The sequence below is a fragment of the Camelus ferus genome, chromosome 9 (assembly GCF_009834535.1).
Source record: "Camelus ferus isolate YT-003-E chromosome 9, BCGSAC_Cfer_1.0, whole genome shotgun sequence".
In the NCBI taxonomy this organism is placed as follows: Eukaryota; Metazoa; Chordata; class Mammalia; order Artiodactyla; family Camelidae; genus Camelus; species Camelus ferus.
Window position 1 is genome coordinate 42562186 of NC_045704.1, and position 19538 is coordinate 42581723.

Sequence of the window (19538 nt, forward strand, 5' to 3'; positions counted from 1 at the left end):
GACGCAGACAGGCTCCCCCCACCCCTACCCCAGGCTTTGATCCAGACCACCTCGGGATCCTCCCGGAAAACCACTGGCTCGTTTCCCTGGAGGGGCTGTGAACCTGGCAGTACCCCAGGCGGCCTCCTCCTCGGCCCGGTGGTTGGGTCGATGTAACTGACAACTGCCCGTGTCTGTTCGCTGAATCCAACACACAGGCTTGCATCTGACGAGCCTGCATACGTTCCCCCAAGTTAAACGGGAGCCTGGGGAGAGAATGGCCTCTGTCAGAGTGTAGGGCCAAGAACAGGCCTCCTGCTCTCCTGTGAAGGTTATTTACAGCCGTGTGTCCCTCCTGTGCCGCGTGTCAGCTGCTAGTAGCACCCTGTACTAGAAGGACGGGCAAGGAGCGGGCTCGGAGGCCCCCGCCCGCCCCCGAGTACACAGCAGGCTGAGGGGGGCCTGGGAGGAGCTGCAGGGTGCTGCTGGGGTGTGAGGGCTCCAGGATCACACTGCCAGGGCCGGATTCCCAGCTTACTAGTTTGGGACTCTGGACAGGTGACTTTACCTCTTTGAGCCTCTGTTTCCTAATCTGTCCAGTGGGCACGATTACATCGCCAGAGCGTGCAGTGTGCGCGGTGCAGGGCACAGCGCCGACATTCTGCGAGCACTGGCATTACTATGAGCTGGAGTGGAATGATCGGTACGTGGGCTCTGGGTGCTCTGTTCACAGAAAGGATGGGAAGGCACTGGCGGTGTAAAGCACCTACTAGGTGCTGTGAGTGCGCAGGCTTTTGTATTTAATCCTCAAAGCAAGCCAAGGAAGTAGGTGCATTGTTCCCATTCTAAGGCAGAAGAAAGGCTCCAAGGTTAGGGGACAGATTGAAATCAGTACAATAGCAGGAGATGCTCAGCCACACGTGCTGCCTCCTAAGTACCCCGTGATGCCAGGACGCCTTGGGGGCTGCAGGGGGATTCACAATTCACAGGAAGGCTCGGCTGCCCCGTGGACAACATTCCAGGAGGAGAGGGGACTTGAGAAAATGTGGCTGACTCACTGACTGGGACATCCCTCCGGGACATCCCTCCGGGACACACCCTGCAGCTTCCTGGGCAGAAATGCAGGGCGCCGGTCCCCACCCCCCACCCCCAGAGCAGATGGGATTCCTTTCGGAAGGTAAGAGAGACGCAGCTCTATCTGCTGTTACCACCCAGATCAAAGCAGCCCACACCCTCCGGCCCTGCTCCCCTCCGGAGTCACGCCCCATCTCCAACCCTTCCTGCATGTGCCCCTCTGCTGGAAGCACTCCTGCCTGCCTGTGGCCTGGGACTGCACCTGCCTCTGGGTAAAAGGCCCTTCCCTTGGGATCCCTTCTGGACTCTCCCGTGAGAGTGCACCCCTCTGTCCTGAGCTCCCACGGTATCCTGCGGTCCCCTCTGCTACCCGCCCAGCCTGTGTGAGTGGCCGCCTCCACTGTAAGCTCCCAGAGGACAAGGACTGTGCTGTCTCACTGTCCTGCTGCACGTGGTTCAGCAAGAAAGGCTTACGTGGCAAACAAGGAGGAGTCAAGACCTGCTAAGAAATGGGGAATCATGACAGACGTGGGACAGAGGTTCAGCTAGTGGGAGTTAAAAGCCCTGGTCCTGTTTCCTTCTTGGGTGGGTGTCTAGGCTGGGCTGCAGGGTAGCCTCTGCCTAACATTCAAGTCCTGAGTCCCAGTGAGCATCAACAGCACTGACAGATGCTCAGACATTCTGAGCCGCAGCCCTCAGCACCAGGTGTGGCTGAGACATGACAGCGAGAGATCCTGGCTGGGAGGGGGCTGCTTTAGGGGACCCCCCCTCCAGGCTGCGGCTGTTTTCATCAAACCATCTCCCCTCAAAATGCTTTTCCTTTTTACTCGGGTATGATTAGCAAAATGACCAGGCTTTGAGCTAAAAATCTGAATGCTTTATGTTCCTCCACAGGGGGAGAAAAATAAGACAAGAGAATCTATGAAAGTAACAAGGAATTTCATCCTTCAGTAGCCTTCAGAATGGATATTTTAGGCTCAGCCATCCATAAACACTGGGTAATATCATACTCTTGTAGTGCAGAGTGGATTCCACAGAACAAGCCACAAATCTGCATTTGGCCCAGCGAGGGGGGGTCTCTATGAGCATTTAGAAATCTAAGTGATGGCTGCAATCCTCTGTGCCCAGGTAAACAGATTGCACAGCCAAGGGCCAATCAACCAGATAGCACTGTCTGCGGGCAACGTGCTTCTAGGATGTGCAGAGAGAAGAACTCGGGCCCTGAGCTCAGGCAGCTTGAGTCGGCTGGGGAGGGGGCTTTGAGCTGGGACCTCAATCTCGTCAGCCCCCTACCTGTGACCTGTCCTGGATCCTGGAGGCTGCGGGGCTGAGTGATTTGGCCCCAGCTTCTGCCCACGCATTATCTCTGCCACCTTCCTTCCATTCTCACCTTCAACTCAGGGCCCAAGGGGACAAGCTGCCTTGTCCCTTTATCTGTCCTCCCTCCATCCTCTGCAAGCCCTGGGATTCTCTGCTTCCTTTCCTCCCTACCTGGTCCAGCCACTTCCCAGGCCTTCAGCTCCCAGCTTAAGCATCACAACCTCTGGACGCCCTCCTGACCCCAGGATGGATTCACTGCCCCTTCTGCAGTGACTCATTGATAGGAGGCAGTAAATGCCAAGCCTGCCACATGCTCAGTGCCACCTCTCTCCCAGTCCCACGTCCTCCCCACCTCGCTGCATTAACCAAGTCACACACACACACCCCACAAACATCAAACGGACAGGCTGCTCTTCCCTGCGCCAAGGTCCTTCCCACAACTAAGACTCCATCCATGCAGTTCCCTGGGGACTTGCCTATCTTTGTCAAACCAAATTAAAAATTCAGAACCTCCTCCTCATCCTTCAAGGACCAACTCAAACATGTCACCTCTCTGAAGCCCCCTCTGATCAGAACCCCTAAAACTGCCCTCTGGCACCTGTGTCCCTCCACCCCTGGTGCCCCCGCTCCCCCCCTCCACCATCCCAGCAGCCATGTGCTCACATGTGTGTCCCAGGTGGAAAATAAGCATCTATCTCAGCTGAGTCCTCTGCGTGATGCCTGGGTCTAAGGCACCTTTAACATCCCTGGTGTCCGCACTGCTCCTGACATGCAGGAACGGGAAAGATAAAAGGGCTTCCTTCTCTTGTTTTATGAGCTAGTGACCTGGGTCCTGTGAGGAAGGGGCTTGTTGGGACTGAGGGTGCCAGAGTGTCTACTCCCACGCCTCCACTCAACTCAGAAGCACGTGCCTGTGGTTGCCGAATAAGGAGGCAATATCTGCCCCAGGAAAGTTGTGCCTGTGTGCAGCCAGCTCTATTCATGCCGGATTTGTGGAAAATAAGGTAACAGTGTGCTTAATAAAAGCCGGCATTACAGGCACGGTGTGCGTCATCGAGGGCAGCAGAATGGAGGCTTCCCGGCCTACCCACCAAGCCCCACGCGAAACGTTTTCCATCCTTATCTCCTTTCTCCTCACAATGAGGCCACGAACTAAGCTCAATTCCCCTGTTTTACAGAACAGGAAACCGAGACAGCGAGTACCTGAGTCGCTGCCTGGCTGGCCACACGGATTATTCATGGTCAAGCTGCCTTCCAGAGTTCCAGGTCCAGTGGCCTGGGCCCGGGAGCACCTCGCGAGCCCCACCGCTCTGCGTGTGGGTTTCCCCAGCAGACATCTGGGGCCCAGCAGCATCTGGACAGACGGCACAGCCCGCACCCAGGTTTACATCAACCCGTCGGCAGCAGGCTTGCTCCCAACAGATCTTTTCCATACCTCCTCCCCAGACTCAGGAGACTGGCAGAGTGGCATATCGGATTTCCAAAGGTGTCTTTCATTAGACAAATACATTCTTTTGATCACCCTCTGTCTTCCCAAAGTTGCAAAAGCTGAAGATCAAGTTGCCAAGCGGAATTCCATTCATCACAGAGATAAACATTAGCCATCTCCCCCCTTCACTGCCACCTTCAAAGAGCACTGTCAGCTGGTTGCAGCTGGTGGTTGTTCAAGACAACCTGGTCCAGGGCTGGGGAGGTCCAGGTTTGAATCCAAGCTCTGCTGCTACCCTTGGGCCAGTGTGACCTTGGGCAAGTCACTTCTCCTCTCCTGGATTTTGTTTCTCCATCTGTACAGCAAGTCTGGGCCTCTGTAAACTATGAAATGACTGAATGAATGAACTGATGAATTAATGAGTAACGTCCTACACCAGCCATCCTCCTGCTCTAAGATAACTATGACTCTGAAGCATTTTTCTAATGAACAGCCCAGTTTGGTGACTGGCCAGACCAGAACCCAGCCACACTGAGGGAGGACCAGCATTATCATACCCATACCCTCTTTAACTGATGACTGAAGAGATGACTTAAAGTCACAAGGCTCTCAGCTAGACCCAAGCGTGACGAGAGGTTGGGCCTCCCCTTTTCCGTTCACACTTAAACCCCGCTGTCCAACCACAGGGGCAGCCAGTGTGGGGCAAGGGGCCGCCCAGAGCTGGGGGCAGCTGGGTGGAGCATGAGCTGACCTCTCAAGGTCTCTCCCGGCTCCAGCTTCTCTGACTCAGGGACAGTCCCTGTGAGTAATAGATCTGGTCTCTGACACCGTGCATGATAAAGTGACCTGGTACAAAGTCCCATTAAGATAAATCACATTTAAGTTTAGGGAATTATATGTTTGAATCCTGTAATTTAATGTCACTGTGATGCCTGAGAAGAAGGAGAGGGAACTCAATTAGAGGCTAATTAGACCAGGCGACTCACCAGCCCTGAGTTGCCTCTCTGCCTCTGGTGAAGGGACACACACGGAGCGACCGTAACCCCAGCCCCTGCGCCTTAGTTTCCCTGCCTGTAAAATGGGGGCAGTCCTTGTGAAAAGAGACAGAAGTTCTTGAATAAGAGAAGTGAGGGCTCCAAGGAGGGGCCCAGAGCCCCCGTTCAGCACCCCCACTTCCTCTCTCCACCCTGACACTGCCGGATTTTTCCAGGGTCCTTGGTAGGCTTCAGAGGGTCTATGAACTCTGCACCACAAGATGCAAATCTGTGTGGGGGTGGAGCTTGCGGGGGGGGGGGGGGTCTCTGAGAGTCTCCACCAGCTCTTCAGCAGGTGGTAGAGCCCCAAACCGCCGCACTCGCCCTCCTTTCCTTCAGCACCAACTGCTCTAAAATCTCTCCTGCTCTAGCCAACACCCTCCACTTCTGTCACTTCGGGCTGCTTTGCTTCTTCCTGCTGGGACCCACTGTGGCTCCGGTCACCATCCTACCTCCCCACTCCTCGGGGGCCTGCCATCACTCCCCTTCCCCCGACACTGCTCCTTCCAGCATCACCACTGGTCTCCAAGGAGCCCCTTCCATCAGTCCTCACCCATCCTCACCTCTCTCCAGTGGCCACTCTTGGCCACTTCACTGACTCCCTGCCCCCTCTTGGCATCTGTGAACCCACACATGGTCCTTCCAGAGTAATTGCCAGGCAAGCTTATCTCGTGTTCCCCCATGGGCTCCATCCTCTTCCCTTCCGCACTCGTGCAGCACGTGCTCCCCGGCCAGGCTTCCAGCGCCTCCAGGCTGAGGGGGCCACAGCCTAGCGCCCGCCTAGACTTCTCCCTGAAGACTCAGCCGCACCTACCCAGCTGCCTCCTGGATCCCACGGAGACTCCCAACATTCAGCATTCAGGAACCAATTCACCCATTTCACGTCCATTTCATGTAGCTGCGATAACTACAAACTCAGTTGCTACAAGCAGAAAATTTCCTCCTAAACTTCTTATCTCTTTCATCCCCAGCATTATGTTGGGCTCCAAAATCTTAGACTTGGGAGATTTCCTGCCAGCTGCGTTGTGGACACGAGGTGGTCACGGGCAGTAAAAGAATTTACCAAGAACCAGAGACCACGAGGATCTGCCGCACAGATGAGAGGTGCCTGTGTGAGCCCTGGGGAGAAGCATGCAGGGTCTTTTACTGGAGGAGGGGGCTGTGCACACAAGGGGTAGGGGCTGCATGATCGTTTCATGCACAGGTACCGGACTGGTTGTAAGATCTGCCAGGGGCTACTCTGAACAATGGGATTTAGGACTCTGTTAAGGGCAGGCTGTCTCCTGGGGCAGTTAGTTTTGTTAAAGGGAAGATGTTTTTATCTTGCAGAAACGCAGATATGCAGCAGGTCCTGCAGTGGGGAGGAGGGGGATGCTAAGGTGTCTCCAGGCAGAGGGAGAGCCCTGGAGTGGGGGTTTTCTAACTTTATAGCTTCTTCAAAGAGTGCTATCTGCTTCCACAGAGTGGAGGTCTATGAAGGGAGGAACATTCCAACGGAATGATCAGGAGGGTCAAGGTTCCCATGAGAGGCTAATGTGTTGACAGAGGCCCTGTCATGCAGTGGAGATTCCAGAAATAAGTAGGTGGGACAGGATGGGTGGAAGCTGAGCCAGGGATGGGGGGGGGTGGAGGCCATAAGGAAAGAGGTGAGAGCACTTGGTCCTCTAGGTGGATACCATGATGAACAAGGTCAAGGGCAGAGTGGGATTTGGGGGAAGGATGCAGATGAAATGAACAGACATCTAGGTTCAAAATGGAACACGGGTGAACGTCTTCTGTAGTGCTGCCTCTACCCCTACTTCCTGCCAGAGTCTGAATCCACCGTGTTTTACTGAAGCTCAGTAGGTGAGCTTGGGAGGGGTGAGAAGAAGAAACTTGGCAAGGAGCTCAAGCCTACAGTAGCTGGGCACCCGAGCTCCACAGAAGGCAGGTGGAAAGCAAGGGCGTGGGTGGCTTCAGACCAAGACCAGCACCGAAGACTGACAGGAACAGAACGTGGTTTCTTGGTCTCCAGTAATTAAAATCAAAGAAGGATTTCCTTTATGATCATTTTGATCTAATGATGATGGCGATGGTGACGACTTTGATGCAAACAGTAAAAGAACAGCTTCCCTCTGGGCAGTCCTTACTAAGTTTTAGTAGAGTTTTAAGCTTTAATAACTTCAGACAGTGCAATGCTGTAAATACACAAAAACTCATTTGAAAGTTGGTCTACAATTCTTTTGCATCTATTCACTTTTGTGAATTTTTTAAAAAAATAAGTCTTTAAATTTCCTTTTTTTTCTTCCTAGCCCTTCTGGCTGAGCACAGCAAATATTGACTGAAACAAAAATTAAAATTAAAAATGTGTAAGTTCACAAAACTAAATACTTTAAAAAACAGAAATACTTCAACTTTCAAATGATGCATTTGGTAGGTTTACAGCATGTATGCTTCTGTTGTTATTAACACTTAAAATTGCACTGAAGCTTTTGGGATGCTTTGTATTTAAAAAGCATCGTTTTATCCAATTTTCCAACAACCCCCTGAAGCTAGGTACTGTTATCACCCTCACTTGAGAGGCGAAAAACTGAGGGTCAGTGAGGTTAAGAGACATGCCTGAGGGTTATTCAGGGAGGAATTCTGGAACTGAAGCTACCACCTCTTTCTACTCAAGGAGGGGTTTGGGAAGGATGCCCCCCAGCCCAGGCAGTGGCATCTCTCAAAGGATCTGCCAGCAAGTTGCCTTATACAGTAGCAAAGAACAGTTTCAGCAGACCTCAGCGTGGACAGAATGCAAACCAAGGGAAAGCAGAGAGTGGGCCTGAGAGATTATCTCAGGAGGGGCACTGCAGGGGGGAGTCGGAATCAGCGGGGGTCAGGCTGGGAGGGGACAAGCCAAGCCAGGAGTGTTTCATCTCCACCCCTACTGGCCTCCAAGGATGCTTACACAAACTGCGTGGAGCTCCTGGGGTCCGTTTTGATGGGTAGGGGAAGGGGGTGCGTGGACCACATGGGGAAGGACTAAAGAAGGGTAAAAAGTAACCCAAAGGGAGACCTGAGAGCAGCAAGGAGAGGAAATGGATGAGAAATGTGGGGCTTGGGGACACGCATGCTCTGCGTGCCTGCTCAAATATTAATCGACAATGTATTTTAATGACACAGAACACCAGTGAGCATGGGAAGGGACACGAAGGGCTTTGGATACCCTGAATAACGGTGTCGTCACACCATGGTTTTATGGTCTCATCTGGAGAGGGAGCTTCGGCAAAACCATAAGCAAAACAGTCCCGGTGCGGGAGGCCAGCTTTGATTCCTGAGTCAGCAGCTCCCTCCTAATCACATCGCGTTTGCATCTCCTAAAGTAACCGCTCCGTACAGTTGGACCATATCTCAGATCCTGAAGCTGCATGGTCTTTCCTACCTGGGAAGGGTCAGGCTTGGGGTCAGGGAGGCCCCCCCTAAACCCTGCTCAAAGCTTAGCCCCTGTGTGACCTTGTGCACGTGATGGAACATCTGAAGTTCAGTCCTGACACCTGTGAAGCGGGACTGAGACAGGAGGGGAGGGGGCAGGGCACAGCCACTGAAAGAATGGCACAGCCATTAGCATCAAGATGGCGGAAGATTCAACTCCCGGTTGACCTTGAGCTTCAATATTCGCTCACTGAAATACAACACATGCTAAATCACTCCCACAGGTGCCAAGACAGTTTCAAGGCTGATTATAAAAAGTCAAAAAGCGGGTCACGGCTCAATTCCTGGAAATCCCAGCCCCTTCCCCAAAGTAGTTGGAATAACCCTCCCACTTGTTAGCATATGAAGTTACCAAGCCCATAAACACCAACCACCCCACACCTCATGGCTTTTCTCTTGCCTTTTGAGACAGCCTGCAATCTGTCTATGGAGTGTGTATCCTTCTGAATAAATCTACCTTCCCTCTACTATGGCTCGCTCTTAAATTCTTTCCTACGTGAAACCAAGGACTCTCACTGGGTGGGGCGTGTTCCAGGGACTCGACCGAGACCTGGGACACAGCCATCCTCTCACACTCTATTTTTCCTGTAGCAGGATGGTGTTAGGTTTGTGATGAATGTTAGTGACATGCATGTGAAGGGACCAGCACAGGCCCAGGCATGCTGTATGTGCAAGGCCAGCTCGGAACCCCGATGTTCCTGGGGTTCAGCTGTTTCCAGCTCTTCCTCATCTTGGTTGCTTGGGGTCGGGGCTCTGAGAAGAGCAGTGAGTCACTCAGCATCATACAGCTTGTTGTAGAGGGACTGGGCCCTCGGCCTGGGTCTCCGAGCTTGGGGTCACTGGCTCCCTCACCACTGTGTGCGGACTCCTCCCTGTGGGGCTGGCCAGCCCTGGGTAGGCCGAGGAAACGTGGTTCCTTCCATGTATGATCTGGAGAGACCACCCCTCATCTTCCCAAGATGAGAGAGAATGAAATGCCAATTTCTTAGACCCATGATATAATAACACTCTGAACAGAAACAGGACCAGGGGCTGCCTCTGAAAGCCAGGGGGCCCTGCTTGTTCCAGAGGGAGACACGAGACAGCTAGTACAGCCACGGCTGTCAGACGCCACCCACGGGACACAGGCAGCGGGCCTGAGGCCGTCCGTCTACAACACCCCGTCCTCCGGGGGGACAAAAACAGGCTCAGAAAGCACAGGTCCATTACACAGAGTCTCTCGGCTCCTCCAGGAGATAAGTGAGCCCCGAATCCAGTGAGCCTGATCATGAGGGGTACGCCATACAGCCACCTCCAAGGCTCAGGGCAGGTCAGGGGGAAGACCCCAACCTGGGACACCTGCAGGCTGCTTGCATTCTGACCTTCCTGCCAGATGAGGAGCCCACCTGGGAAGAAATGCGTGGCAGCTGGGGGAGGTTTGGGGCGGAGGGGACACAATCTGGGGAGATGATGGGGGAGGGTGGGCTGCCGACCTGGTCAGGTCTGCCTGTGAACCCTGGCTCTCTGCCTTAGCTTTGATTTTCTCCAGCAGAAGATGGGCGTGACTGTAGTAATAGCTGTCTACCTCACAGGGTTTTCAGGATCAAAAAGCAAGACTGCCTCCCATGTGGCAAATGTTACAGAAACGTCATTGCCTGTTCCCCTTCCTTACGCGAGTACAGAATCACTCTTCCAAAGGGACCTTGGTCTTCCCCTCTTCTCACAAGCTGCTGGCCTCAGTTTATACATCAGAAAGTCTGAGGTCGTCAAGCTGCCTCACAGGCAGGGCTGCTGTGGCCAGCTGCTCAGGTGGGACACTGTACAACTCCAGGGGGCACCACAGGTGAGGAGCAGCCCTGGAGCTGAGCAGAGCTGTGACCTTTTGTACAAAGGGGTACTGTGACAATTTCATTTGTTACATCAGTTTGGAAAATGCCAGAGACTGCGAGGTTAGCATCATCACAGCAGTTCTCAGAAGAAGTTTTACGATTACCCTTCTCCACCGATCCTCCTTTGCAGAGTCTAAACATTTGTGGTACTTTTTAGCTCACTGTGCAATCAGCAATCACAACAATGACAAAAACACAAATGGTTTAAATACAGGTGCTAATCTCTACCCCAAGATTGCTCTAGTCATTTCTCAAACTTGAACAGGTATGTGACTTATTTGGAAAACTTTGTGAAAATGCAGATTCTAATGGGAGGAGGGGGTTTCGGAGGGGGAAGAGAAGGGAGGTGCTGAGAGTCTGCATTTCTGACCATCTCCCCGGACCTGGTTCTGGTGAGGCTGCCGCTGCTGTCTCGGGGACCACACTTGGCGGAGTGACTCTGTAACTCCCACCAGCATCAGGCACCGGCATAAGGGATGGATTTTTTTTTTCTTCTTGATTTGTTGAGAACTAGCTAGAAATAATGGGTCAGGAAAGAGGCCCTTAGGACAAAACGAGCAGGCTGCCTCTTCTGTTAACTACAATGTTACCCACGCTCATGTATTTACATACTGCCTGTGGCTGTGTTTGTTTATATATTTATTTCCTGTCTATGGCTTTATCTGTAACACAGCCAGGCGATTCCGTTACACGTTGTCCAGGGCTGTCTTTGCACAACAGCAGCAGGGCTGAGTCGTTGTGACAGACAGTATGGCCCGCAAAGCTGAAAATCTGTGCTGGCTGGTCCTTTAAGAAAAAGCTTTCTGACCCCTGAGAGAGAGGACCAAGCAGCTGAAGTGAGACGGACTTGCACTGAGCGGGTGCAGGGGACAGAGTGAGACAGGCTGGAGCGAGAAACGCCGACGTTAAAATCAAACACACTTCATTACACGGGTTTTCAGCCCCAGGGCCCACTGATTACCGAGGAGAGTGAGTTACTGTCAGCCCTTCTCTACAGCACGACGGTAGATTATGTCTCCTCAGGTTTCCCTGCTGGTGGAGAAACCAGATACACCCCGGGAAGCCTTGGACAGTCCATCCTGGCCTCCATCGCAGGGGCCTCAAGGAACTGGCAGGAGCCGGCGCGGATGCAGGGAAATGTGGTTCTGCGAACTGTGGTCCAAGGTGTTACAGGAAACTCAGCCGGCCCCAGCTGTGGCCAGAGGCACAGCCAGCCACCCCCTCAGAGGACCAATTCATTCTGACACTGAGCCCCTGAGCAAAGGCTCCATTGTCGAGAGGTTGGCTGTAAATAACCGCCTTGTGCTGATTTCAGCATTTGTTCCTAAAACGTACGTTTTATGGTTCTGTCGACTCTCCAAGCCTGGCTACTCTGATCCCACACATGAGTCACTAGTTGTCCCAACCACCATTATGATTAGGTAACTCCCACCTCTGCTTGAATACCTCTGGTGATGGGGAGATCACTCCCCCCCACACACACACATTCTTATGCAACTCTACTTGCCAGGAAGATACTCAGCGAACCGAGGTCACGCTTGCTTCCACAGGATGCCTGTCCACTCTCTGCCCGAGTGCTGTTACAGAGCCCGAGAGAAAGTCTCACCTGCGTCACCGTCACAGACCTTCAAACCTCTTCTTGGAGATGATCTTGGTTGGATACGTTGCTTGACTCCTTGGAGCCTCCATTCTCTCACATTTGCGCTAGGAAGGACCTGACTGAACAAGGAGACCGTCTGTGAGGGTCAGTGTGGCAGTGCCTGTCCAGCTTGTCCACAGTATCCCATATGATGCTCAAGCCAGTTGTGTGGGGTGGAGATCAGTTACTCTCATTCTAAAACTCAGGACTGAGGCTCAGAGGGTAACTGATGGGGCTGGGGAGGGGCTCAAATCCAAGCGCATCCTACCTGATGCTCTGTGGGTCTTGTCACTTCCCTCTCCGGAAAGTAGAGGACCCACCTGGGGACAAGGAAACCCTTAGGCCTCCCAACTCTGGATCTGAGGATCCCAAAACAGGCCTCTGGAGGCTTAAAATAAATCAGGTCAATGACAACCTCTCTTTGTTTAGAAAAATGAAGTGTTTTATCAACTTCTCCAATGGGAAGTCAGATTTCCGTCCTTGTCACCATTTGATTATCCCTTCCCAGCTGCTACTGAGATCACGGCTTCAGAGATGGTTAAATGTTTGTCATATTTAACATTATTGTCCCCATTTTTCACACACCGGAAGGTGACTGATGCTTGTTGAAAGGCTGGGATTAAACTTCGGTTGCTCGTGCAGCTGTGTGTGCAGGCCAGTGTCCACACCACTGCCCAGACGTTTGTCGTTGGGGTGGTGCAGGACAGGGTCTTGTCACATGCAGGAGTGAGGCTGGGCAGCCAGGGACAAGGGCTCATGGGGTGCTAAGTCCTCTGCCTACATGTTCCTAACGGCCCCTGTTCTGCCTAGTTCTCCCCACCACCCTGCCCTTCCGGAGGTATGGCTCTGTCTCCTCCATTATTTCTGTCCTGTCCTCCGTGCCAGCATCTGTGGCTCCCCCTGCAAGCATCTCACCTCCTTCCCCCACAGCCATCAGACCGATCATTCCCAACTACACATCCAATCAGGTCACATCACTACTCAAAATCCCTCCGTGCCTTCCCATCATCCCCAGGATAGACTCCAGACTCCAAGACACATCCGAGCAAGGTCTGCTCTGCTTGACCTCTGCCTGCTCTGAAGCCTGGTCTGTGATGGCGACCCTGTGTTAGAGCAGGCAGATAGCTCGATATGAGCAGAGAAAGGGGGACACAGACCAAATGGCAGAAATTGGGCAGAAAGGAGGGGCACAAGCCAAATGCAGGAAACCACACATTATGTAAGCACCAGGGGTCCTTGGGCAGAGAAAGAAAAAGCAAGAACCTCTGGGCTGATAAGTGGTCACAACTTTTGGGGTGATAAGTGGCCCAGAGGCCAACAAAGAAAGGTGGGAAAAGGCAGGAATCCCCAGTGTCTGAATGAAACCTTTTGCTCATTATGTCCTCGCTTCGATAGAATTAGCCTTGCAGATCAGAAGTACCCATGATGCACCGACGCCATGACATTCCCAATCCAGACTAAATAAGGACAGAAGTCCCTCCTCCCTTTGGGAAGGTGGAGCTGGGATGAAAATCAGGGAACACAACGCCAGACCCTTCCCTCCCTAATGAATATTCCCCCCATTCATTTTTACACCCTATGTAACCAACTTGCCAAAGAAATTCGGGGCAGCCGCTCACCTGAGCCTGCCCGCTCTCCCCTGAGAGTGTACTATCCATTACTTAATAAATCCTCACTTTACTTTTTTAACCTCAGTGTCCTGTCTCTAAGCTCCTTCTGGGATGGGACAAGAACCTGGAATACCAATTACACCCACCGGCAACACCTGCAGCCTCAGGCCTGGCCTCCGAGGGCTCGCTTCCAATCACCCCCATGTGGTCAGACTCTAACCTCCGCACGCGGCCCCCTCTGCCTGGAACTGTCTTTGCAGCTCTCCAAGAGGGCGGATTTGGGATGGCCACAGATGCCTGACCCATCTCCATCAACTAGGGGCGGCCTTTGTCCTCTCCCCTTGAATCTGGGCAGGCTCCGTGGCTGCCTTGACCAGTGAGGTTCAGGGGAAGGAACACTCTGCCAGCTTGTGGCCCCAAAGCCTAGAGAGACTGGCAGCTGCCACCCCCTCTGTCGGAGCTCTGTGAGGCCATACAAGAAACCCACTGCCCCACTAGAGAGGCCGGCTCCCAGCAGGCCCCCACCAAGGCTCTGGGCAGGCGGGGGGAGCTTTGTTGGATCCACCAGATCAGACTAGCTTCCAGGTGGATACTGTTAAATGACCTCAATTAAGGCCACATGGAGCAGAAGAATCACCCAAACGAGCCCTCTCCAAACTGCTGCCTCACAGACTTGTGAGATACAACAACATGGTGGTTGTTTTAAAGCACTAAGTTTTGGAGCAGCTAATTACACCATAACGGATAACCCAACACTCTCTCCCCCGCCCCTCTGCTGTAACAGGCACGCCTCCTTTGGCTCAGACGTCCCTTCCTCCGGAAAGCCTTTTCTGACGACCCATATCCATTTTAGGTGCCTCTGCTCTGTGTTCCTACAGAAATCCACGGCCCTCCCATCTGCATGTGCTGGTGGCTAACTTCTGTCTCCTACTGCTTTACGAGGTCCCCAGAAGCGAGGATCTTAGCATTGGGCTTCCAACGGGGAGCACAGTAGTTGATAAGTAAATATTTCATGAATAAGTGAATGCACAAATAAATGAAACACCAGGGACAACTAAGAGGTTCTGGTTAGGGGTGAGAGGTAATCTAAGGACACAGAACCAAATTCTTAGAGCCAGCAGGCAGGCTTAAATGAGTCTCCATCAAGGCTAAGAGGGAACGGATGCATACGTTACGTCCAGCCCGAGGAGGCTAGATTTACAGATAGTCCAACAAAAACACGAGTGACTATGTGACCACTGAACATCACTAAACATCTCTCTCTGTGATCAGCAGTCCCTACCAGTGTTATGTGATAAGGCGTTTGACAGCCTCCCCCTACCCCGAGCGACTCCCCCTGCAGACAGCACTCACCTGAACACCAGGCCTAGTTTACTTGTGGCATTCACTTGGTCAAAAAGCATGTATTGAACATCTCCTGTGTACCGGATGCTTTGTCAGTTGCTGGAGATTTGGAGCCAAAAAAAACACAAGGTCAGCAGGACCATAACGGCCAGACCAGGAGCAGCCCAAACAGACTGAGCACTGATCAGGGAAGGCCGCTTCTTTGCAGGTGACTTGAGATGAGTTCTGGAGGAAAGGCAGAGAGATCCTGGCATCCCTTACTTCTCAGTCACTAAGGAACAGACTGCTAATGGCCGATAATTAAGAAATTAAAAGCAGCTGGGATTGGAGCTGAGCAAGGGAGGTCTCCTCTGGTGGGGCAGGTGCAGATGCTTCTCAGAAAAGAGAAATCAAACAGGCAAAGCCCAGGGCCTTCGGTGATGGAGGAAGGCTGGGACCTGTTAAAGAGGAGAAAAATGAAAAGCTTCAGGCAAAACCCAGAGTTAAAGCTTAATTAAGAAAAGCCGGCATTTTAGGTTCACACAAATAAGCAAACAGAATCCCCTCGGCCCCTCCTCTGATCATCACCAAGTAATTGCTTTAAAGCTGTGGTTTGCTCGGCTTGGACGATCCTTAAATACATGTTGATAAAAAGTCATGGAAATATGAGTGAGTGGAGAGCAGATCCTCCTGCACACCTCAGTTCCTAGCTTGTCCTTGGCTGTGTGTGCCTGGGCAGGTAACCCCCACCCGTGGGGTCCTGTTTCCCTCTCCGCCACCAGGGCGTGGGGAGATGGAGTTGAATGGATCCTGAGTCCCTTCTCATCCTGGAATTCTGTGACCTACTCTGATGTTTTGGCATGAACTCACTTTGAGTCCAATCCTGGGGTCACTCCATCACTTACTACCTGTGGGATCTAAGGCACGGCAAAAAAAAAAAAAAAAAAAAAAAAAAAAAAATTTCTTATAGGACTCAAAACTTTAATGGCATTTCCATAATAGTTAGGAAAGAGAACAAGCCCTCAAGAAGAAAGCAAAAATGCCAAGATCTCCATACCACGATTATTTTTAATCTATGAAACAGGATTTCCTTACAAATTAAGTAGCTTTTATAGTAGTGACACTTACCATTGATGTGATGTTTAATATGACTGTAGTCAGAAGGGAAGTTGGGCCCATTATTTTTCCAGAAATTGAAAAAAGTACCATCATAAAGAGAAGAAAGAGAAAGATTTGTATCTGTCTTTCTGAGACATGTAAGGTGAGATGGCGTCTCACAGGTGGAGAGTTTGCGGGTATTGCTGGAGGAATGAGAGACGCTCTCCAGTGGGCAGGTACCCCCTCTACCCCGAACACTGCTGTTTTGGCCAGAAATTTTTGCCCCACCAGTCACCAGTGGGTGTGCTTGATCTTTACTCCTGATTAGAAGGGCTGAAATGAGAGAACCCTGGACTCTCCACCCTTAGCACTTTGATCTTTGTTCTTCCTCACCTTCAGATTAGAATTTTTAAGGCAGACCCCCTAACTCTGAGAATTAGGGAAACCAGAGTCCAAAGCATCAGTACATAGGAAAGTTAATCTTATTCTCCCACCAGAGAGGAGAGCGGCTGATGTCTACCACAGGGGCACCACCCAAGCCAGTCACCGTCAGCAACTCCAGAAGGCCGAGTGGTGCGCTCACGGAGGTGGGGGCTGGCGGGCCCCGCAGGTGCCTGTCCTTGCTGTGCTGCCATGTGGAGCAATGCTCTTCCTCCCTGTGTTCCTCTTGCTGAACTGATCACCCCTCCTTCCTCTTCTGGCCTTGACTTGGGAGCCCCTTCCTCCTCGATGCTGCCCCAGAGCCCAGGTTCAGGGCTGGTTTTCCAGCTACCATGAAACCCTTCAGGATGCATCACAATTACCTGTCTCTGTCCCCCCCATGCACTCCCACTACTCCCAGGACTGGAAGCTCTGGGAGGGCAGGGACCACATGGGTTTCCTTCACTGCTTCGTCTCCCGAATGTTGTCTGGCATGTTGTAGCAACTCCATGACTATGACCTAAATCCATTATCTAAGTCATTCCAACCCTCCTCCTGCACTGCACTAGCTAACTGTGTCATCTTAGGCCAGACAAAACACACCTCTCTAGTCTCACCTGTGAAATGGGCTCGCCAGTAGCTGGCACACTGAATCACAGTTAGACCACCAATTGTACGATGCCTGTTTTCTCATAGATCACTTAGAAAGAAAGCGGATACTGCCGAAACACTCTGACCTGATGTTTTAAATTGCTTGGCATTTTCATTATAGAATTAGTTTAATACCTCTTTGAGGCTTAACGGGCATAATTTTATCCCATGTCACTCTTGAGCACCTATAAAAAGGAAAAATTATCAAGGAATCCAATTGGTTGAACTATTCATAAGTCTTCTTCATATTCAGAGTCATTTTGTGATTCAGAATCCTGAATTAGATAACTTTGCAAACAACACAGTGCTCGATGTCATCAAGGTTATTGGTGATGCAGTCTTCCTTACAAGAATCCTTAAAAGAACCAAAAATCATGTTTGCTGAGTGTTTAATCTGGCTTTGCAGGGAGGCAGTGCTGATCTGCTATGATGTCTGCTTCCAGAATATTGCTAAATACCTCTGATTTGCCAACTCTGCCACCCTTTCTCCACAATTATGTGATTCCTGGGTATAAAAGGATGCTCTGCTTCTGGGATTTTATCCCAAGCTGCGGACACCCATTCTGTGAGTTTCGATGCTGGCACGAGCACAGACAGTGACAAGTGCATCACAGTGTGACATGACCAGCAGCAATCACACAATGACATCAGTGAGGAGGCACAGCCCCATTTCGAGATATTAATGAAGAAAAAAAATATGCATCTTGATATTGATGAATTACAGTACTTCATGGGGGCTGTTTTTAGAATGAAAGCATGACTTTTTTTTTGAAAACCCTCTAGCATAGAGCCTTGTACATGGTGGAAACTAACATCATTTTTCTGTCTTTTTTTTTTTTGCAAGCCTGGAGACATTACCTCTGATTGTAAGTCTCCTGACTATGACGAGCAGTTGATGGAAGAGAGAGAAGGATTCAATACAGAGAATGAGCATCTGATGGGAAATAGGAAAAAAAAAATAAGAGGAAATATAAGGCACTGGGTTTCTAAGCCTACATCTATAGTCATTTTGTAATTTATTACCCAAACCAGGACACTTCTGAGAGTAAAAAAGATCACTCTGAATAATCTCACTGGGACCACACTCAAAAACTGGGACTGACCCAGAAGAGCCTGGATGTGCAACAACCCGCTATATCCCATCTTCCATCCTGAGAGTCAGGCTGAAATCAGATGCAAAAGTTACTGTGCTTGGGCTGGGAGTGCCTTTGTCCAAAACCAGGAAGGCCACAAGATAACTGGTGGGCATTCAGGCACTGCTGGCTCCCATCCCAGGAAGGCTTAACAATAAATCCCCAAACTGGTTAAAATCCGAAGCTGCAGTCTGTGGGAGATGCCCCCCTTCCCCAGCTGTTATTTATGGTGCAGAGAAAAGGAACCACATCGGTGATGGATCGGCCTTTATCGGATAAAAATGGGAGGAACAGTGAAAGATCATGGTGAGATATTGTGCAGAATTTCAGGAGGACACTTTGAAAACGTGTATTAGAGAAAATGAATTTTTCACTGGCTAAAATGTATCCATTTACAGTCGGGACATCCATATATTTATGGGTGTTTTTAGCTCTCAAAATAGTAACTCAGGACAGAATAACAAACAGTCTCTTAATAGCCCTAATTTATCAGACTCAGCAGTTTAAGAAAAATAAATAAAAGGAAATAGGAACGTATGTGTGTGAGAGAGAGAGAGAAAGAGAGAGGTGGGAATCTGAAATACTGGACATTCTACTGCCCAGAAGGTTACTCCATGTCTATCTTCTTAAGAGAATGTATCTCAGAGAGAAAGAAACCCATGGATGGTTTAAAAGCACCCAAGGTTGGATGCTGATGGGGGTGATGAAAGATGGGGGTGAAGAAAGTAGCTTGGCCATGTAACTCCATCTCCCTTTTCCAAATGAAGACTTTGCCATCACGTCTTTGAATGTTATCTCTTTGAGGACTCTAGTTCTCAATCTCCTAATTGTTCTCTTCATTCTCCTGTCTCTTTCCTTGTCTGAGGTTTTCTGTGGACTGCAACCAATTTACATCTGCAACGTCACTTTGGTCATCACCTCCCTCTGGGATGCCAAGATGCCACAGAGTGGAAAGTACACACAAGTCGGAGACAGGCAGACCTGCTCAAATCTCTTTTCTGACGCTTTGTGCTGTGTGACCTGTGGCAAGCTCCTGGACCTCTCTGAGCCTTGGGCTAACCTCTCCATGAAATGGGGTTATCACAAAACCACCAATCCCTTCTTTGCATAACTTTCCTTCATCACTAGAAATGTCTTCTTCATCCTGAGCTGAGGTCTTCTCCCTGTTAGGTTCCCTCATCAATTAAAAACATGGCTCATAGTGTTCAACTTAACTATGATTTCAAACTAGGGAAAAACATTATTTGCAACATACAATAGCTCCCTTAATATATAAAGAGTTCTAATACGTTAATAAGAAAAGTATAGCCCAAGTAAAATCATCATCATCATCATAGGAATAACAGGAAAAGGACATGAGCAGGAAATAGTCAAAAGAAGAAACAAAAATGACCAACCAAAAATGAGTATTTAAAAAAAGAAAATCATCCAAACTGGTCAATAAAGAAAGAGAAATTAAAACAATGCCTGTGCACTTTTACAAGGTCAGAAAGAACAATACTAAGTG

General features: G+C 50.6%; 1 long non-coding RNA gene across 2 annotated transcripts in view; it reads right to left on the bottom strand.

Moving 5' to 3' along the window:
- LOC106729098 overlaps positions 1-19538 on the bottom strand; it is a 407792-nt gene that overhangs the window by 50672 nt on the left and 337582 nt on the right. For both annotated transcript variants that reach the window (XR_004322440.1, XR_001365377.2), the window contains exons 4-5: positions 14760-15187; positions 11764-11876 (exon numbers count right to left, since the gene is read on the bottom strand). This is a non-coding gene — a long non-coding RNA (uncharacterized LOC106729098). The remainder of the gene's footprint in view (positions 1-11763; positions 11877-14759; positions 15188-19538) is intronic.